The sequence below is a fragment of the Notamacropus eugenii genome, chromosome 3 (genome assembly GCF_028372415.1).
Source record: "Notamacropus eugenii isolate mMacEug1 chromosome 3, mMacEug1.pri_v2, whole genome shotgun sequence".
NCBI classification, from domain to species: Eukaryota; Metazoa; Chordata; class Mammalia; order Diprotodontia; family Macropodidae; genus Notamacropus; species Notamacropus eugenii.
This window is the reverse complement of record NC_092874.1, coordinates 407899982-407927074: the sequence shown is the minus strand read 5'-3', so window position 1 is coordinate 407927074 and position 27093 is coordinate 407899982. Positions and strand designations below refer to the sequence as shown.

At 36.9% G+C, this 27093-nt stretch overlaps 1 long non-coding RNA gene across 1 annotated transcript; it reads right to left on the bottom strand.

Moving 5' to 3' along the window:
• Positions 1-511: 511 nt before the first annotated feature.
• Positions 512-25936, bottom strand: LOC140531719 (uncharacterized). The gene is made up of 3 exons (XR_011976409.1): positions 25799-25936; positions 20213-20298; positions 512-654 (listed from the first exon to the last, which is right to left on the bottom strand). It is a non-coding gene; the product is annotated as an uncharacterized lncRNA (long non-coding RNA).
• Between the last annotated feature and the right edge of the window lie 1157 nt (positions 25937-27093).

Genomic DNA, 27093 nt, shown 5'->3' with positions numbered 1-27093 from the left:
CTCCTCACGGATATCTGCTGATCATCCTAGTATGGGTACTTGCCTATGACACCACCCTGGGGCTCAGGATCTCCTGCTGGCTTACTGAGGTGGGGCTTGCTTCTGGCTCACTGGGATGCCTCCTGTTCTATACTAGTCCCCTTCTTTCATAGCAAGAGGGACATTTCCTGCTAATATCCCTAGCCTCACAAGCTAAAAAATTGCTGTACCCCATCTTTCTGCTGGCTCCACTGTTCCAGGGTTTTTCCTAGATGGTATTTTATGGGTTTTTCAAGGTCTCTAAGTATAGAAGGCCAGTACTGATGGAGTCTGGAATGTGAGGGTTTTACTTGAGTCTTGTAGTAACATGAGAGCTGACATTATCAGGAAAATTGACTCACCACCTCACTCTTGATGTGCAAGGATGAGAACATCCTGACCTTACCTGTGTACCCCAAGGTTGTCTCACCAGAGGAACTAGATTAGAAAGTAAACTAAAAATGTTCTCATGGGAATAACTCTGCTTGCTTACCTGTAAAAACACTCTACAAACCCTTATCCTCAGTATAATAAATGAGAGCTGTTCTTTACAGTCTTCACTTGGCCCATGTCTATTCTTCTTTCATGATCTCTCAGCATTCACAATTGGCAGCCCCTGTGGCAGGTCTGTGGCATCTAAGGAAAAGTGAGAGTGACTTAGTGCTTACTCCACCATCTTGGATCCCAGAAGTCAAAGCCTCAGTCACTACAGTATTTTCTACATGACAGTACCTTATCCCTATGATTCATGCCAGCATTACTCACACAAACCTATAAGCTCACCAATAATCTCAATGCCTGTATTACTATGTACTATTATCTATTATCCCCCTCTCTTAATTTAATAAAGGCTTCATTCAAGCATGTTATTTTATTATTTACTCCATTCACCATATGTTGACTGCCTAGTATTGTTAATAACCAGTGCTTTACTACACTTGACAGTTTTCTTCTCTCCCAAAGTCACTGAGAACAAAAGCCAAAGGTTTATTCAAATTGTTATAAAATGTTTGAGGGAACTCAAACCCCCAAACCCTTTTCTTGACCGATTGATGATCAACCTCACTCCTCAATCAGTGATGTCTTACTTACATTATTTCTTTCTTCACCCTTATATATGCATCCTTTGTTTATATGCTTCAAGGCTCCCTCATTGAATATACGCTTGTTTTTGAAATACATCCATAGATACCTTCTTTATTATGCATAGCCCTAACCTCTCTCTTGATCTCCAGCCTCACATTTGTACTTGTATCTTAGACATCTGAAACTGGTTGTTCATAGACATATTAACTCAACATTTCCAAAGCTGAACCCATTATGTTTACCCGGCTGTCTAAATTTCCCTTCTTCCAAAATTCTTGTTAAGGATACCACCATCCTTCTAATCACCTGGTCTCTCGTTAGCTTGCCATCATCCTTAATCCATCTCTCTCCTTTCTCCTCTTTCTTTACTTCCCTCTCTCTTTTTCTCTCTCTTTCCAACTTTCTTTCCCTCTCCCTCTCTCTCATACCCAATTTGTTGCCAAGTCCTGTGAACTTTACTTCCATAGCATTTTTCCTATATGTCCTCTTCTTTTGTCTTACATGTTCATTCTCCTGGTGCAGGGCATCATCTCATCAAAACTCTACTATTGTAACATCCTTTTGGTTGGTTTCCCTGACTCAAAGTGCAGCCCAAATATCTTCAACTTAATTGTCAAATTGATCTTGAAAAAGGCCATGTCTGATTTCATCTCACCCCACCCCCTGCAACAGCCACCACCACCACATAAACTACAGTGACTTCCTATTACTCTCAAGATCAAATATAAAATCCTTCTTTGAGATTTTGAAGTCCTTCATTCTCTAGCCTCTTTCTATCTTTCCAGTCTTCTCATACTTTATTACTCTCCACATTCTCTATGATCCATTGACACTGGCCTCCATTTTGTTCCTCAAAGAAAGCAGTCCGTGTCCTGATTCCCTGCCTTGACACTGGCTGGTCCCTATGCCTGGAAGATTCTTCCTTCTCACCCCTACTTCTTGAATTCTCTGGTTTCCTTCAAGTCTTACCTCAAATCCCACTTCCTACAAGAGGCCTTCCCTAGTCTTCCTTTAACCTAATGTCTTCCCTCTGAGATTAGTTTTCATTTCTCTTGTATGTACCTACTTGTGTACTTACTAACACTCCCACTTGAATTTGAGTTCCGTGAGGGCAGTGGCTTATTTTGCCTTTTTTTGTATTTTTTGTAATTTCTTTGTACGTGTACAAAGTTTGTCATACAGTAAGTCTTTAATAAATGCCTCATGAATGACCTTTTTTTTCCCTTTAGCTTCTACTCTCTCCTCTTCTTGCTTACTTAAGAATAGATATGGAAATTCCTTTATTTCTCCTTGACTTCCTTTGTAAACCCTGCATTAGCTCATTCAGTAGTTCTATTAAATGCCTACCATATGAAAAGCATTGTTCTAGCTTCTGGGGTCAAGGGTAAAGATGGAGATATAAATTTTAGATCAGACAAATTCCCCATCCTATGGACTTTGTGAAATTAACAATAGAGTATTGAGACACAAAAAACAGATAAATACAAAATATGATAAAACATGATACCTGCATTATCTGATAAAATTGACTAACATAAATTCAATTTACTGATAAATAAATCAGAATCCATATCATATATTTGATAGTTGGAAGGGATCTCAGAAGTCATCTAATTGTCCCCATAACTGTACAAGAACTTTATACATTGTGCATCTGAATAGTGTTAATTTTTTTTTACATGAAGACCTCCTGTAGGGAGAAGGGAGCAACTTTCCATCTCTCAAGGGAGCCCATTTCATTCTTGAATGGCTCTAATTTTTTTTTTTTTAGAGTTTTTGTTTTTATTTTTGTTTTCCCATTGACATTAAGCATAAATTTTACACTTCACAATTTCACCCATTGTTTCTGGTTTTTCCTCCTGGGGCCAAACAGAATTAATCTAATTTGTTGTCCATGTGACTTGTCTCTAAATACCTGAGGACAGATATTATGCACTGCCCCACTCCACTGTGTCTCCCAAGCTAAACATTCTCTGTTCCTTCAACTCATTCTCATAGGCCATGATCTTAAGGGCCTTCATAGTTTTATTACCATGGTCTGGATACCTTCCAGAGAATCAATATTATTCCTAAAATGTAGTTCCCCTAAATGAACACAATACTCCTGCTATGGTATGACTAGGACTGAGTATAATACAATTTCCATAGTACTTTAAACTGTATAAACTTACAAAACACTTTACATATGTTGTTTCATTAGATCTTCAAAACTTTGTGAGGTGAATAATGTTATTATTCCCTTTTTACTGGTGAAGAAACTGAGGTTGAAACATTAAGTGACTTTCCTCAGGGTCACACATAAGTACTAAGTGTCATAGTTAGGACTCACACTCAGTACTTCCTGACTCCAAGTATAACACTGTCCATCATACTACCTACCTGCCAGATCACAAAACTGTTGTCTCATTAGCCCTAGACACAATGTCTGAACAAAGTGCTCATGTGCTCCAGGGGAGACCAGGAAGGTTTCACAAAGGTTGTAGGCATTTGATTCAAGAATTAAAAAGAGATAGGAATTCAGCAAATCAAGATGAAGAAAGAAGACATTACAAGCATAAGGCACAACAGAGACAGGCTAGCAGGGGCTCTGTTTGAGACAGAAAGTCACTCTAATTTGACTGGAAAAAAATAAAATTAGGTAAATCAGGAAAGTATGGTAGTGACATATTACATTGAGTGCTGGGCAAAAGAATTTGAACTTTACTTGGAAGGCAGTGGGGTACTAATTTTGGACACCATTAAAAAGAGGAGTAATCAGGTCAGATTTATACATTTAAAAAATTATTCTAGCAGTAGTATGGATTTATTAGTGTAGGTGGAAAATAGAAGATTTAATAGTCCAGGAAGTTGGTGATTAAAGACTATAATGAATGAATTATATATTACATAGTATATTATATATAATAATATGCTGTTAATTTACTTCAATTCAATTCAGAAAACATTTATTAACTATCTACTATGTGCCTAGAATAAAAAACCAGAAAAAAGAACTTCATGATTTCACAGAGCTTACATTCAACACATATGTAGGGACCCAGTATGACCACACATAAGTAAATTCAAGGTCATTTAACAAGAGAGAAAGTTTCCATGAAGAATTCATGGAGGAGATGGCATCTGAGCTAAGTCCAAAAGGAAGATATGAGTTCTGAGAGGCAAAAGAAACAAGACAAAATTACAAAAACAAAACAAATAAAAGAACCCCAAAATGTCAAATATGAAGAACAGTTTATCTGGAACCCAGAGAAAGTCTCCCCTTCCAGTGAGATAAGGGAGATTGATGAATATCATTTATTTATCCTCAACACATTTACCCTTAAGTAGACTTCACTAATCTAGTCTTTGATTTTGACTTTTTATGCATCCATGTTTTTCTATTTTGGATCACACGTGCATGTGTGTGAGTGGTAGCATGTACTCTAGTTAATTATGTCTACAAATGTGAATATGTATTTTGTTCCCTTGAGCCTTTGGATTTATTGCTTCCCTTGAAAGCTTTCCTTTTTAAAAAGTAATTCTTTATTATAAACTTACTAATTGTGAACAAAAAAAAATGGAAATAAACACAATGGCTAGATTTCTTTAGATAATTTTTAACATGTCTCACAAATGTATGGTGTGTCCAAAAAGGAGCAAATCTCATCCTCCATATACATTTGTCAATGTTCTCAAATTTAGACAAAATAATTTTGGATATCATCATTGTATAAACAGGAAGGAGAGAAATATCACAAGGGCTCTTGGGAAAGATGAAATAGACCTGGAACAGGAGTCTGATCATGTCAGAGCAAATTTACAGGCACCAAAGTTTAAGGAAGCAAATAATCCTACCCAGGAAGTCACTTCATGCAAGGATAATCATGCTGATAATCATTTCTAGAGTCCTTTAAGCATTAAAAAAAAATGAAAGATGACTTTCCCAGTAAGGACTATAACCTTAAAACTCCATTCATGCACACCACTTTTTTCAAATACAGCACAGTATGGACGTAAAACAAACCTGTAAAATGGAATCACCAATGGGATACAAACTCATCATGCCATCAGTACAGTTATAAATAGATAAGTTGTGCCAGATATTCTGGGAAATTAGTAAGGGAAGACAAGGCAAGGCAAGATAAGAAGCACGGATTATGCACCTGCCACATGCCAGGCACTGGGTTAAGTGCGTTACAAACGTTTGTCTCATTTAATCCTCTTCATCTCTATCTAGACACAAGTTGAAGGTTAAAGGCCATGTTTCATATCCAGCCCTGTATAATGCTCATCACACAGGAGGGACTTACACTCTTGTTGATTAACTGATATTCTAAAACTACTCCATACATATGGTAATGTGCTGCAGTGGTTAGAGCACTAGGTTTTGAGTCTAAAAGAGCTAGTGGTGATTTCAAGGGGTCAGAGTGTCTTCATTCAGAATAAGTCATGACAAAATAACTTCATTTCCTTTATTGACATTTATAAAGTTACAGATAGAATGCTTACTGAATTTATCTAAGACACAAAGCCAGGAGAGATGACAGTCAGAGTCCAAAAATATCTCAGCAGGCTGGGGAAATGGGATAAATCTAATAAGGTGAAACTCAGTAAAGATAAATGGAAAATCTTACACTTGCAAACACAAACAAATATCTAAGGAGTATGGATGGTAACTGTTCCGAAAGAGAGCTGGGGAAATTTTAATGGACTGCAAGCCGGTGAGTCATCAGTGTGATATAAAAACCAAAAAAAAAAAGAAAAAAGATGTGATATTAGACTACATGAAAAGAGGCATATCTCCCAGGCATGGGGAGGAAATAGTCCCCTTGTACTCTGTCTGGTCTGTACTGGTCATGCTGATTCTCTGCCTCAGAATTTTCTTTTCCAAGTACTATGATTTAAGAAGGATATTGATAAGCTGGAGAGTGTTTATAGGAAGGATGGGGAAGATCCTTAAGTCCACATTATATGAGCTTTGGTTGAAGCAATCAGACATATCTATCCTGGAGAAGAGAAGTAGCAAGAGGGGGCTTATAATTGCCTTCAAGTATTTGAAGAGATGACATATGAATCAGGAACTAGACTTCTAGCTGACATCAAGGGCAGAATTAGGAGTCCTGGGTAGAAGTTGCAATGAAGCAAATTTAGGGGAATAGATGTCAGGAAATGTTGTTCCAGTAAATAGAGCTGTCTAGAAGGAGAATAGACTGCCTCAATAAGGAGTGGGTTCCCCCTCTTTGGAGGACTTCAGTCAGAGGCTGGACAACCACTTGTTTGCTATGTTAAATTGGAGGTTCCTTTTATGTATAGATTGGGCAAGCTAGCTACTGTGGTTCTTTCTGACTCTTGAATTTTATGAGTCAAGACCTGAGTTTGAATCCCTTCTCAGACATTTCATAGCTGTGTGTCCCTGGGGAAGTCTTTTAATCTATCTATAACCTGAGACAGTTGGATTCAATGGCTTTGAGAGGCTCTTCTAGCTCTAAGTCTATGCTATCTATGGCAAGTTTTATACTGTGGTGTAGGGGAAGGGGACTGTATTTAGATTCAGGAGATCTTAATTCAAACCCTCTCTCTGCCATATAATAATCCTGTGACCTTTGGCAAATCACCACTCTCAGTCTCAGTTTCTTGATTATTTTTAAGTTTAGAAAACTGTATCAAAATGATATCTGAGGTCTTTCCGGCTATAGCTTTATTATACTACAATATACTAGATGTATATGTAATATATATAATATACACTTTATTATACTATAATATACTAGGTATATTATCCTATGATCCTAAGCTTTTATCCTACTTCTTCCGCTTATTGGAAGCACAACCTTGGGCAAATTATCTAACATCTCTAAGGCGTCATTCCTCAAGTGTAAAATGAGGGGGTTGGCCTAAGTGAACTCTTAAGTTCTTCAGAACTCTAAATATATGATGTTCTAACTACCCCCTCTCCAATTCTATTGTTATTATTATTCATTGTTACTGTCATGATTGAATAGTCTTTGATGTAGAGCTTTGTTAGAGACTTTTGGGAAGTTCAAATCTAGAGGTCTAGAAAACCTCTTTTTCAGTGAAATCCACACTAGTTTGAGGGAGATAAAATTCAAAAAATCCACAAAGAAAAAATTAAATGGTTGCAAAAATATATATTATTTAGATGAAAACTTGGACAAGAAAGCCATTGAATTAGATCATAAATGTATGTTTATTGAACCTCCTCTAAAGATGGTTAATGAATTCAGCCTGGAATTGAGTAAGAGGATGAGTGATTAGATTAACTAATTATAACAATATGTAGTCGTTCCAGTTCACAGCTTTTAAAAAAGAAATACAATTTTAACACCAGTTTTCTCCTGGTAATGTTTTGTGGCTTCAAAACAGCATGATTTCATACTAATTGAAGGTACTAATGATAATCCAAAGGTCAATGGAAAGACCCCTGATTAACATAGACAGACCACAACATATTGTTAGTCATGATTTATGTGCCAAAGGTTGCATAAAAGACTCTATGAAAAATATCTGAAAAAACACTATTTCTGGAGTCAAAGGGCCTGGATTGAAATCCACCTCTGACAATGTCTGTGTGGCCTTGAGTAAATTGCTTAACCACTCTGGGCCCCAGTATATTCATCTTTAAATGAGACAGTTAGACAAGATAGCCTTTGTGGTCATTTTCAGCTATAAATTAACAACCCTTCATGAAAAATAGACATGCTGGTCACGTATTGAGATTGTAATCCATTAAATGGAAAACAAAGATGGTATTATGGCAATTTTGAGGCCCCTAGTGATCATCTAATGGAATATTTTATGAGAACATTAAGAATTCCAAAGAATGTGATCCATAGAGGATACCATCCAGGATGATGATTCTTTCAAAGCTGAAAATCATCAAATCAGCATATAGATCATAGTCGCAAGAAACCTCAAAAGCTGCCTAGTGCAACCTTTACTTGAACAAGAATCCTTCCTACCTCATTACAAACAGTTATCATCTAGTCTGCACTAGCAAACCTTCACTATATCCAACAAAAGCTCATTTCAGTTTTGGATAGTCCTAATTCCAAGTTTTTACTTACATCAAGTGTAAATTTGCCTCTCTGACCCTTTTGTCTATAGTGCCTCTTCCTACTTGCTATGGTGAAATGGAATAAATCCAATTCCCAAATTCTATTTGGTTTTATGGGGAAAAGATACCATTCTTTTCTTGGAGCTAATCATATGTGTTTGAGGTGGAGAGGAAGGTGTCTAGAAGCAATTAGGATGGACCACAGTAAAACTGTTCAATGATAACTCCATAGAATAATCTAAGAAGCGTAGGGGTTTAAGATAGAATAGGAATTCATCAAGAATAAGCTCCACACTTCTAATTATCTTTTTTTTTGGGGGGGGGGGGAAGGCGAGGGAAGGAGTATTAGACCTATAATTTCCTTGTTCCAAAGAAACATTGTTGAGCAAATGTGCTATACCACTGAGATCAGTGACTACTCTACAATTTATAGTCAGGAGTACTAATATAACTCCTCCTCCTACTACTACTATTAAGACTACTACTATTATATCTATACCAATATAGATGTATATGTGTGTGTGCACATGTATGTCTGTGTCTAATACTAGCCACCTCTAGGGCAGTGGAAGTAAGAAAAACAAAAAAAGTTAATAACAACTTTATGCATTTTAAAGGAATAACAAGATGTATATAACAAATTTGCAGTTTCATGTGCAATCATTTTGTTAAAAATTCTATTATATTATGGAAGTGCTTTTTATGTAAAATATTAAAAATAGCATTAGATTTAAAAAAAATAAAGAGCAATACCAGGACTAAAAAATGATATATGGATATGAGCTTTTAGTGCATGTGCAAGCAACCAATGTTTTACATGTGTACAGATAATGTCAATTAAACAACCTTTTACTTCTCTGCGTAAGGCTTTATGTTAAGTGCCAGGAATAGAAAGACAAAAATGGCAGAATCCCAACCCTCCAGAAACTTTCTTTCTAGTAGAAGAGGTAAAGAAATTGCTCATGGTGGCATCATTATAAAAATAAGTAGTAGATATTAGAAAATAAAACTTGGAGCATTGGAAGAATCATAGAACTCTCAATATACCAAGGCAGACTCCTTTCAAGGAATATTCTATTCATATATACAAGTTGTGGGATGTTTCTCTAGAGTTATCATTATTATTTTTAATCACCTTATACCAGTTTTACTTTGGTTCTTAATAATTTAAGGTCACTCGAGAAAACAATTCATAAAAAAATGAATATTTAATTAGGATCCACTCAGAAGAGTGGTAATGTGGCTTGTAAGAACACTAGACTAGTAGAAGTCAGGAGATCTTTATTCTTCCATCATCTACTCATGAGGAGATCTTTATTCTTCCACCATCTACTCATGAGGCTTTGGACAAGTCACTTTCCCTCAGTTTTTGCAACTGGAGAAAAGGGAGATTGGACCAATAAATCCAGTTCTAAATCCAAGTTCTGAGATCCTATGCAAAGAACACTCAAATTCCCAAATAATGTAGGCTATATATAGACCTAAACACAATTGAGCTTCTCCTTAACTTCCATAAGAGAAGGTTATCATTGTTGCTGCTGCTACTAAAGGGAATTTTTACAGCTTTATTCAAATCCTGTGTATTTGTCATGGGATGTTAACTCTCACCACCATTTTTTGAAAAGAGTGCTTTGCTAAGAAACACTCGACTGAAAACTGAGTAATTCTGTAGCAGCAGATGAGCTAAGGGATATGTAAAATATTCCAAAACAATCTACGTAGCCTCCATTGAGGTTTACTGGATTTATTCCTTGACCTACATTTCGGTTGTTACACATTCTAAAGAGAGAATTGCTCTAGAGGGTACCCCCACCAAAGAAAGTTCAGTCCAAGAACACTTGAGGCCCTTATGCGGAACAACATGTGTGGATAATAAATATAGCTGCCAGATCTGAACTTTCTAGGAAACGGAATTTTTCTATGACAACTTTCTTGGAAAATGAGCTTTTCCCAAGTACTTTCAATACATTTGTCATAACTGTCTCATGGTACATTGTTTGGAGGTCTATGAAGTTTAGGTTGTATCCTTTTCCATTTTAATGAATTCTCTTGCCACTCTAATTTCTTATTATGCGTTTGGGGGAAAAAAAACAACTTTTGAAATCAAGTATTATCCATATCCATGAAAATGGAACAAAAACCTAATTAATCATTTCACCTCACTTGCCCAAACCTATCCTCAACCTAAGCAGGTTTGAAGTCAGAGCTAAAAATGTATTGAGTGGAAATGTAAAATTCCTTTACTGCTCTCCAGCATACAGTCTGCTTCCTGTAAAAAGAATAAACAAGCAGCTTCATGAGCTTATGTTTTCTTCACTTCTAGGTATGGGAAAACTGATTCAGAAAAAATAAGTCTTCCAAACATTTACCCATGTCAAGAACCAAAGGTGAATAGACCAATTGTTTATCCAAACATTTCAGAAACTTTTTTTTTCCACTTCTGGTTTCCGGCCAGGAGAGGAACCGGAAATGTCAAAATTCCTCCAGACAAGCTGTTCTCATAGCATATTTGGCTGTGATTTGGACTTAATTTGCCAGAAATCCCATGAGAAATTCTGTTTTCATTACTTTTCCAGCTTGGTTTTTGCAAACTTGATTTCTCTCCAGCATAGATCCTAAATTTGGGAGACATATATCCATAGCTTGAACTCTGACCATGTGGGGAGTTTACCCCTCCTCATCCTTATGTTTCTTACTTCCTTTTTAATAGAGTGCCCTTCAAAAGTCAAAGTAGAGGCCAGAAGGAAAGGGGCTATAGCCTACCTTTGATCATTCACTAGGCTCAATGAAACATTTACAAAGTAAGTTAGAATTTGGATTGTGGTCACTCGAAAATAAGTGTCTTTAGACTTAAAAGGGTGTGGGTAAAAATGCCATGAAGATGATTTATTATTATTGTTATTATCATCATAATTATTCAGCTTGATGCTTGATCTCTGGTCTGATAGTTTCAGACACTTGCTAACAGTGTCCAGTCTTGAATGGTAATTGGGATAAAGCCGAGAAGATCCAGGGCAAGGAATAGACATAGCAGTGGAATTAGGTAGGAACATTGTAGGTTGTTTCAAGATGCTATACATCCAACTTTCCAACACCCTGGTTCTCTGGTTCAGGGACATGACCCAGTATCTGAGGGCCTAAATCAATCAGTCAGTAAATTCAGTTCCTACTTGATACCAGGAACTCTGCTAAGTGAAGAATATGCAAAGACAAAAAATCAGAGTTTCTGCTTTCAAGAAGTTCATGCTCTTTGGGTTTGGGGACATGATGTGCACCAATAAGTATATATAAACTATATTGCAAAATCAATGAAAGGTAATTTGACTGGGAAAGCACTACCCTCTAGGGGAGCAGGAAAGGCTTCATGTAGGAGCTGTAACTTTAGCTGAACTTTAAAGGAAAGTTAGGATTCTAAGAAGCAGAGGTGAGAAGACAGTGCATTTTAGTCATGAGGGCCAGCTTATGCAAGGGCACAGAAATGAAAAATGGAATATCTTTCATTTGTGAAGATGAGAAATAATGCCAGTTGGATCAGATAAACAGGTCCACTGAAGAAGCCCAAAACATTTATGACTGGTGGCAGTCAGGTGGCACCATGCATAGTGTCAGACATGGTTGAGTCAGGAAGACTCATCTTCCTGGGTTCAAATCTGGGCTCAGACACTTGCTAGCTGAGTGAACCATAGATAAGACACTTAACTCTGTTTGCCTCAGTTTCCTCATCTGTAAAATGAGTTGGAGAAGGAAATAGCAAACTCCAGTGTCTTCACCTAAATAGGGCCACAAAGAATCTGAAAAGACTAAAAAACAACTGGACAACAAAGTCTCATGTTTATGATCCTGTCAGACACTTATTATTGCCTCAATTTGATCCTCTCTGTCCTTCTGGATTTGACAGATGTTCCAGGAGCCCAAGAATTTGAAGGCTTGCATTGCATTCTTGGGTAATTAAAACAGCTAAATGTGGCACAGTTCACAAGCTTGCTTAATAACTGATCACTTCCTTGGAGGTCTGTCTTCCAGGACTATTCCTCTGTGGTCAAAGAATTGCTCATCTTCTCCAATCTGTCTGTCAGCAAGAGACTTAAATCATTAGCTTTTCTTCAATTTAGGCTGTGGCAACGTCAGTTGTGAGTATTATATGAAACTATACAAAAAAAAAAAGATTCTATATACAGGGCATGAGGATCTAGAGAAGGATGAATAAGCAAGCTGATGAGAAAGGACTGAAATAAAAGATTCATCACCCATATGAGACTTCTATTCTCCATAGCTAATCAGTTGTAATGAGCCTACCAATTCATCCCTTATAATAGTTTGACTTCTGTGCACAAAAATTTAGAAAAATAATTTCAGACTTTTTGCAGGGGGGAGGGTTTCCTCGCTTAGGGAGAGATTGAATCTAATGAGAATAGTTGCTACTTAATGAAATATTTAGTCTTTTGATGTAAATAGACTTCTGTATTCTTCTGTTTGTTGCTATCCTATACCTAACTCTGACACTTCAGGTGCTGTCCACTTACCTTAGACTTCAGTCTGGGCTTGAGTATAAGTGGGTTCTATGTATTAACCTCCCAGTTTCTTCTTTCCCTATTCTTTTTTACTCTTAACTTCTTTTGATTCATGATATTCATAGTGGTCTAGTACCATGCATTCAGTTACTGATGTAACTATATTTTTAAAACATGCACTAAATTTTTACAACAGGAAAAGTATAATGGTTATTGCTCTAGGAGGCACAAAGATAAGTAAGTTAATTATCCTTGTCTTCAAGGGACTTGTAATCTAATAGAGAGTTGGCTCTGTTATAATGTGACATATGTGTTCTCATAAAAACATCTTTCTATCCAAAATTATCCAATAAAAGTCACAGGACTTATGGGGAAATTCATTTAGAGGCATAAAACTAAAAATCATCAGGGATAAATGAAAAAGATAGAAATCTAATAAAAATTACAGTATAGTTCTTTACTTGTTATATGATTATGAAAAGCATAAAGACTACAGCCAACGGTGATGGCATCCCTGACTTCTGGCTGCTGCTCAAAGGATCTCATGGACTGGGTTGATAAAGTCCCCCACAAGCTGGACTAAAGGTCAAGAAGGAAAGTAGAAGGAGAGAGGGGGAGAACCCCAGACCTACTCTGTTCACAGATGTCATTGCACTAGAAGATCAACAATACATATAACATTTTAATCTTAATAAAGAACTGAAATTTGCATGGGAGAGTGGGTATCAGAAAGGTTGCAGCTTGTGAGTTATTGTGAAAGGGTGTAGTTTTCTGCATTCTTGCTGTTTGTCAAGGAAGAAATGGTTCATCAGTGAACTAAAAATTCACATTATGTTCAAAATGTTCCCTAATATATCAATCACATTGGAACACATTTGTATTTTTCAAAACAAGTACGATAATAGAACTGACTGTATAAGGGAACAAATGGCTATGGTAGAAAGCAGATAAAAGGTAGTATAATATGTGATAAAGGATAGTGGTCTTTAAGTCAGAAAGATGAGTCCAGATTTTGCCTACATAACTATTTGTGTTGCATTAAAGCCACTTGACTTCCCTGATTATCAATTTTATAGCTATCTATAAAATGGAAATGCTAGCATACTAGTGTAATACCTAGGTTGCTTCCTTCACAAGGTGGCTGTGACCATCAGATTAGATTAAAAAATATTCTTATGAAATAAAGCTGAATATACATATAAATTATAATTTTGCAAGTTCCCTACAAAAGATATGAGATATTACAGGGCCTTAGTTATGGGAGTTATGGTTAGAATAGAAAGCAGATTCTGGACTATTTTGACTTTATTTTCTTCATTTTATTGGAGTTCAAAATCTGCCTTAAAAATGTACTAGCTATACCTCTTGGCAAGTCACCTTAGCTCTTAACCTCAATTTCCTCATCAGAAGTGGTGACAATAATAGTACCTACACCCACAGTGTTGATGTAAAGATAAAATGCGGTAATATACTGAAAACCCTTCATAAACCTTCAAGTTCTACATAAATGTTGGTCATCATCATTGTCTTCATCATCATCATCATCATCATCATCATGTGCCATGCCCCTGTCCTTGATGTACCCTGATCCCTCCCAGCCCAAACTCCTTTCTCTGAATCCTCAAACAGCTATTTATCATGCTCGTATTCTAACAGTAGTCTGGGGATATTCAGTGTAGGGGCAAACATTCTAACATAGTCTCATAGGACATCGTCTAATTGACTCTTACCCACTTGTGTATAGTAAGAGGAGTTCAGGGCATTCAGCCTATGTTCTGACTACGATGCATTGGATGACTTTAAGCAGGCTTGTAATAATTCATGCATACAAATGAATATAATTCTTGAAAATAGTCCCTTTGGAAGGCCATGCACCTATGCCAACAATGTCAGTATTGACTCAGCTATGTTTGGAACTCGTTTTGGGGTATTGCCTTAAAAGGTATTAGGATATGCTTTTGAATCTCCTCAATGCTGCCAGATCTTCACTCTTTGAAAGATGGCTTGATTGTTGGAAGGAGCTAAGCATCATTCGAAGCCAAGTGTATTGAATAGATTTGTTTACAAGTCAGTCACATCACTTACATACTCACACTTCCTATGACACCTGTTTGCCTGTTCTTCTCTGCTTTAGCTGACTTCCCTGGACTTGGCTATTTGACTGCATTGGGTCTGGTATGTCTGAACTTCTCACTCTCCGCAGCTTAGGTACTGGACCTCTTATGTGACCAACTTATGTGACCCTCACCTGACTAGCAAAATTCCTAGACCTAAACTTTCCTGATTAGTCTAGTTCCACTGCCATTTATGTCTTTAAATGATAAGAGTATAAAGTGCATGGAGCAGAGTAATTGGCACCCAAAGTGTCAATGGATTACATAACTAGTTCTGTAGGTTTTTTTTGGTCACTGGAATATTCCATCAGCCTAGAGAACTCAAAGGCAACACATCTACTATTTGTTTCTTAAAACAAGGTTTCTGTTGTTTCCTCATTTGCTTTATAAAGATCCTGGTTTTATTTAGCGTATACAATTCCTATGAAGAAAGTTCTTCCTTTAAAAACATTAAAATGCTATGGAAATATGAATTATTAGCTTCAACAATAAATAATGTAAGTCTGAAACTTAGATGTAGGGAAGTTGTGAGTAGATAGGAATACATTTAAAAATTATAGAGGGTGTTTCTTGTACTGAAAGTTCCATATGAGTCAACAGTGTGCTACGGCAGCTAAGAAAATCAATATATTTTTCAATGACATTAAGTATAGGTGTAGGAGGGGTGTGAAGCAAAGAGAGAAATGGAACCACAGGAGAATATGATCAAACAGGTGAATATCAGAAATTCTGTCCTGGGAAGTGGGAGCTTATAGGTAATAGTAAGACCAGTAAGTAAGGTGCTGTCTAAGTCTAGGAGCAGTTAGCATGTACTTTAACTGGACAGATCCCATTTTTAATACTGTGCTCAGGTCTGGGGGCCAACTTTTAGGTATGACAGAGAACAGCTAGAGAATGTTTACAGATAAGAGTAATGAGGATAGTGAAGGGCCTCAAGATAATAACATATGATTTGTGTTTGAGGAAATGGAGATAGCTTGGAGGTGGGAAGATGTAGGGAAGTAGTAATAGCTATCATCAAGCGACAGAGGATGGAGATAATAATAGCACTTAACACAGGGCTGTTGTAAGGATCAAATGATACAATACTATGTAAAGTGCTTTACAAACCTTACGGCACTATCTAAAGGTATTATTATTTTTGTTGTTATTGTTACAGCACTTCCATGTGAAGGAGTGATTAGACTTGGTTTGACCACACCACTCAGAGATAGGAACAATATATGGAAATGACAAAAAAGAAAACTGAAGGTTAATGTAAGGAAAACGTCCTAACAATTAGAACCATCCCAATATCAAATGGGCTGCCTCAAAAAGGAGTGGATTTTTATTTACTGGAGGGCTTCAAGCAAAGGCTGGGTGATCACTGGGCAGGTATGTAGCATAGGGTTCAGGTATGAATTGAACTAGTGGGCTTCCAAGGTCTCTTCCCAACTCTGTCATGAGTGTGTGTGTGTGTATGTGTGTGTCTATGTGTATACATGTATATTGTGGGTATATATGTATATGGTATGTATGTACATATACATATATATTTATGTGTGTATACATATTTCCAGTAATATTTATGAACTCTGGATGCCCTAGATAAATTCTGAATGCAGTATAGGAGTAAATAAACAATGCCATGTGATTTTTCTCTGAGTAAGAATACCATGATTTTGTAAGTTGCTCTATCTTTTCAAAACATCCAGACAATTAACAATAATAGCTGACACTTGAATTGAAGGTTTTCAAAGTGATTTACACACATTATCTCATTTAGTCATCAAGTCAAATCTGATTGTTAAGATCTGTTATTATCCTCACCTCATGTGCATATGCATGTATATGAACACATGTATGTTGAACAAACTACATAGTAAGCCATGCCCAGGTTTTACCAGCTGAACTTTTAGAAAAAGTAAAACTATCTTTACAAAGGCACACGATCAGACAATTTCAGAGTCTGATTAGATCTTAGTGGCAATTTAATCCAACTCAAATCTGAACAAGAAACCCCATGACAACACAGCAAGCAAGAAGTCATTCAGCTTGTGTTTGAAGACTTCTACTAAAGGAACAACCTACAACCTCAGAGGCTGCCCCACCTACTGCTGCCCCTAAGGGGACAGTTCTAATTGTTAGAAAATTCTTCCTTCCATCAAACCTATAGTTTTCTCTTTCCAACCTTCACTCCTTTGCTTCTTATTCTGTCATCTGAGACTCGATAAAACAAGCCTAATCCCTCTGCTGGGGACAGCTTTGTGGCACAGTGAACAGAATTCCAGGCCTGGAGTTGGGAAGACTCATCTTCCTGAGTCAAATCTGGCCTCAGACATTTACTAGCTGCCTGACCTTGGGAAAGTCACTTAAGCCTTTTTCTCTCAGTTTCCTCATCTCTAAAATGAGCTGAAGAAGGAAATTCCAAACCACTCTAGTGTCTCTGCCAAGAAAATCCCAAATTCAGGTCACAAAGAGTCAGACATGGCTGAAAATGACTGAGCAACAATTCCTCTTCTACTTAACAGCCCTCTAGACAAAAATGCTTACAATGCTACCTCCCAGGTCTGCTTCGCAGGCCAAATATACGTAGTCTCTTCAACTGATGGGAACAAGAGAAAGAAAAAGCATTTATGGAGCACCTTACGTGCAAAGTGTTCTTTTACAAATATTGTCTCATTCAGTCCTTACGATAACCCCTCGAGGTAGATGTTAATATATCAAAGCTTTTATGTCATGAACTCAAGTTCCTTCAGTATTTGCATCATCTCATCTTGCAATTTTCCAAATTTTCAATGTCCTTAATACAATTCAGAGCCCAGAGTTGAACACAGAACTCCAGGTGTGGTCTGGCTAGGGTGGTATATAGCAAAACTGTCATATTTTGTATTGTCGTTTTAAATTCCTGGAAGCTATGTTTCATATTCCTCCAAAGATTACAAGAGTTCTTTGGGTTGCTTTATCATAATATTGGCGCATATGGAGCTTACACTCTACCAAAATTTCTATCAACTCCTCATGTTTCTTCCATATTTGTATCCATAAAGTAATAACAAAAAATAAGACATTCTTTTAACGCTAAAAGTGTATAAATAATATCACAATATGTCATTTTGAATACATACTATTTGTTCATTATCAGATAAAATAATACTTTATATTTCTAAATGAAATGATCAATCAATCAGCAAGGCATTGTTTGCAAAACAGAACCAATTGTTTTCTCCCAAAACTCACTCTTCTTTTCAACTTTTCTATTTCTTTTGAAGGCAATACCATCCTTTTGATAACCTAGGTCATGTTCTGCTTCCCACCTTCATTCAGATCATTTATCCAATCTTTTCTTCATTCACTTTTCTTTCGTTTGTTCCTTTTTCTCTGTTGCATAGGAACCATTCTGGTTTGGACCCTTTGTCATCTTTTATCTGGACTTCTGAAATGGCCATCAAATTGGACACTTTGACTCTAGCCCTTCCCCATTCCAACCTAGTCTCCCCATAACCCCCAGAGTAATTTTTTCAGTTATAGAACTGATCCTTTCACCTCCATGGGCATTAAATTCTAGTGGTTCCATATTATCTCTAAATCTCTTGGTTGTCATTTAAAACTAATCAGGACCAAGCCTTTTGTAATCTTTCCTTTCTTCTTCCATGTACCTTCCCTCCACATACTCCACTGCCTAGACATATTAGTCTACTTGTGTTCCACACATGTGATATTCCATCTCCAAACTCCATATCTTTCCACTGTGTATCTCCTTTGTATGGAATAATCCGTCTCTTCACTACTGCCTCTCATAATAATACCTGGCCTCCTTCAAGACTTAGCTCAAATGGTACTTTTTGCATAAGACCTTTTCTGGTGCATCCAGCTGCTAGTACCTTCTTCTCTAAGATTCTCTACTATGTACTCTGTATGCAATTTGTATAAGATGGCAATAGGTTCTGGACTTGAGCATGGTACATAGTACGTACATAATAAATGTTTTGTGATTGGTTGATTATATGCCTCTTCTGTGCCAGATACTATGCTAAGCATTGGGGGAGGATAGAAAAGGGAGAGTCCTCACTTACCAAGTTCTCACAATTTAGTTGGCAGAGACAACTTGTGTACAAGAATATACTAAGTAAAGTACTCTAAAGTATATTAAGTGTTTTCTTCTGAATACCTTATGAAATAAGAAGCATGACTATTATGAATACTACAAGTGAGGAAAATGAAGACCAGAAAATTGAAGACACCCAGACTTGTTCAAGGTCAAATAGGGAGTATACAATTATATTGCTTGGACCTATGTTTCCCTCCATGCTTGGAACTCATTGCACTATACTTATGATTCCTACTTTGAAAAATAAATGAGTCTTCTGACTCTGAAGGTCAGAATTATGGATATGTATTTCTTTTAATTTAATAGATTATCATTTGGAAGGATAACACTTTAAAAAACAGGTCTTTAGGGCCACAGGGAAGGATAGACTTAAGATATTTTTCTGGGTCCTTTTTTTTTTTTTTACTTTTTAAAATACTTGAATGGATATATGATCCCTGAATACATTCAAATAAGAACCTATCTACTTCCTTTTCATTCTTTGTAACTCTGGTCAAAGAATGAATGTCCCTATATAATTTAAACACAAAAACAGATTTCTTTGCACCGTTCCCTTCCCATTAATAGGATATCCCACTTTGACTTTGAGAGACAGGGATAAGGATTGAACCTGTGATTTTCTTTGTGTAGAAAGAGGAAACTCCCTCAACCAGGATTGTAGTAGCTCAAAAGAAATGTCATGTGAGCAAATCTAGAAACATTTCCATCCCAAATATTCAAGTAGACTATTTGTGTCTGATATATATATATGTATATATTCATATATATTTTATATGTTATATAAGTTACAGTCTTGGAGAGTTACTTAGAGTATTGACTGATAAGTGTCTTTCTCAGAGCCTTCTTGACTTTAAGGTTAAGAAAACACTAGAGTATCATCTCAGCCTCTCCAAAAACATGTACTTGTTTTCTCTTAAATGGTAGAGGCACTATGAAAGAGTGGAAAGATTGCCTGGGCTTAGGGTCTGAGGAAGTCTATTTGAACCAAAGCCCTGCTGCCAGGTAGTTAACTGGAACACATTGCCCATTCTGCTGGGAGAAAACATACTTGGAGTAGACATCCCCCATTAAATCACAAATGACTTTGAAGCCCATCACTTACACTCAACCTGGTTTAACCCATTTGCTGAGACTATTTATACAGATGTGGCAGCTATAGCTCTGCATGCTACAGCTTCTTGGAGACATATGTGAGAGTTGGATGACAGGTGGGCACCAAAGTGTAGGGAGCAGCCCTGAAAAGGGCTTGGGAATCTGTCATGAAAGAGGTGCTGTTCCCCCTGAACAGTAAATTGCAGTAAATGGAGAAATTGTGAATGTTGTGGATAAATTCACTTACCTTGGCAGTATACTTTCCAGGGATATCCACAAAGATGATGAAGTTGACACAGACATTGTTAGAGCTCACTCAGCATTTGGGAGGCTCTGAAAAAAGTGTGGAAGAGGAGTGGTATTAGGCTGCATACCAAATTGAAGGTTTAAGGAGCCATTGTACTAACCTCATTATTGTATGCCTATGAAACCTGGATATTACACCAGTGCCATGCCAGAAGTCTGAATCATTTCTATTTGAATTGCCTTAGGAAGATTCTGAAGATTACCAATAAAATGAGGGACTCTGAGGCCCTCTCTTGAGATGAACTGCCAAGCACCCAAACTCTACCACAGAGAGTGCAACTCCAATGGACTGGTCATGTTATTAGAATGCCAAATATGTTTTTATCTAAAAGACTGTTTTACAGAAAACTCAAATGAGGCAAATCCATACATGGAGGTTAGAAGGAGTAATAAAAGGACAATCTCAAGATCTCTCTGAAGAACTTTAGTATAAACTGTAAAACATGGGTGATGCTGACACAGGAATACTTAGCATGGCATAGTGTATTGCCCAGGCAATATTCACAGTACTGAGGGCTACTATGAATATACCAGTGTAGTTCAGAATGGTAAAGTATAACAGACTCTCCATATAGAAGGCAGAAGAAAAACATTTATTCAGACACCAGAAAGCCAAATCCATCTTAGTAGCCAAGAAATCAACAGGCATCAGAACTGAAGGGGACAAAGCCATTCCCAAGCCTCCTTCCTCCTGCTGGGACCTTCCTACAAACAAGCCAACACTCCTAAACCTGGCTCTCTGCTTGCCTATGTCCTCTCTCTCTCTCTCTGTCTGCTGTAACTGCTCTCACTCACTGCCTCTCAGCTCTGCTCTACCCTTCCTGTTCTACCCATTCAACAAGCTCCTCCCACCACATGTGACTTAGACTCCAATATGTTTTAAGCAGGTCATATGGGCTTATTAATGAATTGGAAAGATCTTCTCATTTAAATTACCATTGCACATACCCACATCAAAGAAGGTGCTGCGCTCTATGAGCAAAGCAAGATTACAGTAGACCAAAGGAAATATCAGGTGTTCAAATCTAGAAACATTTCCATCCCAAACATTCAAGTAGACTATTTGTGCCTGACCTATGGTAGAGCTTTCTGCGTTGTATTGGACTTATCAGCCACAATCAAACACATTGTACCTTGACTGCAACATCATGATGTCATCGGTCCTTTTCAAGTATAAAGAATGAACAACAATGTTAACTGGGCAAGACATCTATACTTTGTGAGCCTAGTTCCTTCATTTGTAAAATGAGACAGATGATAGATAGTGATATCTGATGTGCCTAAAAGTATACAATGCAAAATTTTATACACAACCTACATGATGGTAATTGTTTTAGAAAGTACACAATTTCCCTCAAAATTAACCCAATGCTGATGTATTTCATTAAAGCAAATCTCAGAAAGAATGTTCACATCAAGGACAGAAAGCTTTAGATTCTATTACTTGTCCATTTTGTGATTTGGTGGTTTCGGGATTTCCGATCTAAACAACAATTGTTGCAGACACTATGAGAAAAGGGACAATGGTCATACTAAGAATAAAAGTATTATATTAAAGCAGTCCAGAAAATTTGAGGTTTCTATACTTCAGTTGAAATAAATGGTATTAATTTTCTAATGTTATATTTTGTTGAACTCAAAATGTTTTTCGTCAAAAAGAAAACAAAAATGGATGAAATGATTACTACTTTCCAAATTAAAAAAAGAAGATTTAACAGTTAAAGAAGAAATTTTCAAGAAAGAACAGTATGAAACATATCATGCCTTTTTTTGCTAGAGAACTTCAGCTCTGTCCATTGTGAAAAAACATAAGTATTGCTTTAATATTTTCAGCACCTATGGGCATTGTTACTCTTTATTAAATATGGTATTAAATATTACTTAATGAACATAATAATTTTTCCTTCCACAGGTAATGATTCAACAAATGTACATTAAGTGATTGTCACATGCTGAGTATGATATTAAATACTCTGGGAATTATAGTATTATACCTCAGAAATTTGCTGCCTGCTGGAGGAATTGTTACTTCATAAGTAAATAGAATGCAAAATAGAATATTATAAGGGCATAAAGTTCAAAGCAACATAGAAAAAGAAAGGAAGAAAAAATCATTTTCACCATACAAGAGACTGGGAAGGTCAAATAGAGAAGGTTGGATTAAATGATGTTTACAATTTCAATTGATGGAAATGAACTAAAGCATAAGACATTCCCTATATTTCGAAACACATGAGCAAAGAAGTAGAGTCAGGAAAGAGTGGGACATCTAGGGAATATGAAATTTATGTAACTGTTTCCAGTGAAGTTTTTTTTTTTTTAAATGTAATTCCATCTGTTCCCAAACTCTTAAGTCCCTATACTTCAATTACCCTGGATTTTTCTCTAGTTGTATGCCTATGTTTTTTCTTAACAGAATTACTAGCTCCCTGGGACAGATGATGTATTTTCTAGTTGCCTTGATAGCTCTGACAGGATTTTGTATGGTGATGAGCATATAGAGAGGCAGTGTCGTGCTAAGGAAAGACCACTGGCCTTGATGTCAAGAGGTTACTTTCCAATTCTGTTTCTGTTATGAACTTTATAATTTTGTGCAAGGTCACCCTACTGTCATGAGTCCTTGATCCTTTTCCAGTAAATCAGAAATGTTAACATTTTCATGTTTTATCCAGGGGTGGTGAGCCTGCAGCCTTGATGCTACATATGGCTTTCTAGGTCCTTAGGTGTAACCTTTTGACTGAGTTCAAGTTTTACAGAACAAATCCTTTTATTAAGGGAATTTGTTCTATGAGGTTTAGATTCAATTAAAAGGCTGTACTCAGGGACCTAAAGGGCCACATGTGCCCTTGAGGTCACAGGTGCCCCACCCCTGGGTCACTCAATTCTCATAGAGCTGTTGGGAATAAAACATTATGTACTAATGAGCTATGTACAGACAGAAGGCATTTAACAAATGATTCAATCTGTCCATAAAGGTTTATTAAGTGCCAACTCTGTGCCAGGCATAATGCTGGATTCTTGAATAAATAAGCAAGACTTAGTCTATATATGCCTTTTAGTTCAACAATTCTTTTGCCCCAGTTTAGTTGTTTTAGTTCATTTTAGTGTGGAAGAGTGGTGAGATGGAGGACACTAGATTCAGAGAGCCAGAGAACATAAGACCTAATTCAAGTTCTGCTGTTTACTTGCCTTTATAACCTTGACCAAACCACTTAACTTTTCTAGGCCTCAATTTCATCATCCATAAATGAAGACATTGAACAAGATAATATCCAAGATGGCTTCAAACTCTAAATCTATGATTCAATGATTGGTGATCATATAAAATCTAGACCTAAGTAAGATACAAGCAACAATATGTCTTGATCTTAATTCTATTAATTTATAAACAATTTCTTTGGCAAATCATTATTTGTATGATAAACCAATGTCCAAATGAGGAAAATGTTGGCATACCTCTTTCTTATGTCTTTCAAAAAATGTATTTTACCCATTGACCCTGTTTCTTTAGTTTGAAGAGATCAAGCAAAGAGAACAGTAAAAATGGAGTATTTAAATGATCTGATCAGTTACTCTTTGTACTCAACTAGAAATTAACAAATATTTATTTTAAGGGATCTTATAAATTGCAGTCTAAACTGTGTGCACTACCATCAGTAATTGTAAGATTTTACAAATTAATATAACCAACAGATTCTCTCATCAATATTCCATATGTTTTCTAACATTAGATAAGCAGATAACATTAGCTCTAGCACCTGTGCACACTGCAGCCAAATCTTAATCTGAAGCAGCTGTTTCTGATGAGAAAGCGAGCTGGGTATTTCAGACCTTGCTCCACCTGTTTTTAGCAGACTTAGAAACTGCAGGTGCTCCCTGTCATAAATTTCAGGAATCATATTTTGGCCCACAGACTTCCTGGAGGGGAGTTTATAATGAAGTTATAAAACTTTGGGGTCTGACAAAAGCTTTGTCTTACACAGCTGCAAATCTTAAGCAATCGTCTCTCTCAGTTTAATGCTACCCTTATGAGCCCCAGGAGTCCACTTTCTGTGGCCACAGAAACCCGGCCCATAATCATCGTCTAGTTATTTGTTTATGATAGAGATTTTAAAAACTCGAAATGCAAACATTACAGCTCTTCCCTATTGAATGAGACAGACCACATTTCTGGCCCCCTAAATGCAAGAGGAGGAACAAGTCAAAATGGTTCAGCTCTATAATGCTACATTTGACAACCACTTATGAATAACTGATTTTAGTTGGTTCAGGTTGGTATCTTGTTCATGCATTCCTAGGAGGTCAAAACATTTTCAAATTAGCCTACTTAGATTACAGTTTGCCCATGTGGCTTGTGAAAGAGCTCGTTTTTTTGACCAGACAGCCAAAATTGATTCTCATCTCAATGTCTTGAAAGAGAATACAGTTAAGACTTTTACCTAAAAACCTAGAAAGTTTTCAAGACAGCTTTTTCTTCTTTCACTTACTGAAAATATCTTTAAAATATTTCTTTTATAAAGGAGGGAGATGAAGGGATGTTTTAATAGAAAAAAATACACAAATTTTTGTGCTTCTAAGCGTCACAGGCCTTGATTTCATAGACTGAAAGAATCCTTGAGTCAAAAAGCGAATTAGGATTTTTTTTAATACAGCCTCTTACCCAAGATAGGATTACCCTCTCTTCAAATGATTCCAGTGACAGAGAGTTTACCACTTTGAAGGAAAAGTTATGAGTTTAGATGTGGAAGGGACCTAAAAGATTAATTAACACAGCTCTCTCAGAAAACAAAACTGAAACTCCAAGGATGTTGTTGCTCAGTCTTCATTCGTGTCTGACTTTTCATGACTCTATTTGGGGTTTTCTTGGTAAAGACAGTGGGAGTGGTTTGCCATTTCCTTCTCTAGCTCATTTTAGAGATGAAGAAACTGACACAAACAGGGTTAAATGACTTGCCCAGAGTCACACAGCTAATAAGTGTCTGAGGTTGGATTTGAACTCAGGTCTTCCTGACCTTGGGCCTGGCACTCTACCCACTGCACCACCTAGTACGACTTGTCCACTTTCACAAAGCAAATAAGTGACAGACTGGGATTCAAACCTAGATTCCCTGATTAAGCACTCTTTCCGCTGCCCCACATTCCAAAGGAACCATTCTATTTATGAATAGATGCAACCATTATCAAGTTCCTCCTTACACTCAAACTTCCTGCAGAATCTTCCATCCATTTCTTCTCCATCTGCCCTCCTACCCAGAGTAAATTTAATGTGTCTCCCCCTGGGACAGCTTCAAATATTTGAAAGAAGCAATGACGACTTCTGTAAGAGGAATATTTTAAAAGATATCATCTAGGAAACATATGATCAGGCAAGGAATCACATGGTTACTTTAAGTGATAACAATAAACATGTACCTATAGTTCTTCACTAGTACACAGAGGATGAAGACCTACAAAGAGTTTTCCAACACATCAGCTGAACCTCCTGTAAAGGGAGGATTTATCGGAGAGCATGTTGGCTCCAATTTACCTTTGTAGATTCGTCCCATTCATTCTTTCATTACACTTTCTGTTCCCATAAAACTAAATTGCTCTCTGTCCTCCCTTCTTATCTTGTCTTCTCTTGCTTTCATGCCTTTACCCTCAGTGATTGAAGTGGATCTGTGCCTCCTTTCTCCTCCCATCTTTATTGAAATATGCTTTCCTCCAAGTTATAACTCAGGGGCCCCTTTTTCTCATCTTAGCTCCCAGATGAAAGTACTTTCCTCCCACTTTATACACTCTCTGCCTCTCACTTCTTGTACTCAATTCTCTAAAGCTCATGCCAAAGTTTTTGCATTTATATATATATCCCCTTAGCAGGCAGAAAGCTCCCTGAGAGAAGAGTTTGTGTTCTGTAGGTCTTTGTATCTCCAGAGTCTAGTTCAGTAACTTTCACAGAAAGTTACCTGATAACTGTTTTCTGAATACAGATGGAAGGATGAAGTGTTCTGTTAAGTATTCCACCTGAACAGTTAATTACCCATAATGCAGATATCACAACATTTTTGGTCATTTATTCATCCTGTGTGTATTTGAAAGCCACTTAGGGTTTAACTTGGAAATCTCCTTTACACATTTTGCTACAGCCCAACCCTTTTTAATTGGTGAAATCTGATGAGTCCATAGCCTAAGGTTCTATGACTGCTTAAATCATGAGGAGTTACATAAGAAGCCTTCTGTGTGTGTTTCTGTTACCTTGGTGCTAATTATTTGCCAGACAATATCAAGAACATCTGTTATGCTGTTGGACATATTCATATCTTCATTATCTCAGCTTTCATATCATGCAGCAGCAGTTCAAAAAAAAAGGCAGATGGACATTTTACTAAAATAGGCAGGTCATAAGAAGTTGATGCACATTTACTTCAAGAACAGCTGCAAGAACATAGAAATCAGTGTTTATAGCAGTTAGATTATAAAAGGAGGCAAGTAATTTCAAACAGAGATTAATCTTTCAGAGACAGAATACATGGAAGGGAAGGGAGGGTGGTAGTAATAGTGGGGGGGGGGTGCCTATTTTTTAATGGAAGAAATGCTAAAATCTGCCCAGAGGAAAAATGTGAGTGTAGATTACACCAACACATGCTACAATTTTACATGACAGAAGGCAGTGTTGGAGACCTTTGGCTCTAAGGACTGATTGCACCTGGCAAATTCCATAACTTGGGGATTATTTACTTGTGTGAAGATAAAGGTTGCAAATGGGTTCTTGTTAGAAAACAAACTAAAAGAATGCAGGGGATGATATATGGAGATACATAAATATATATATATATACAGACA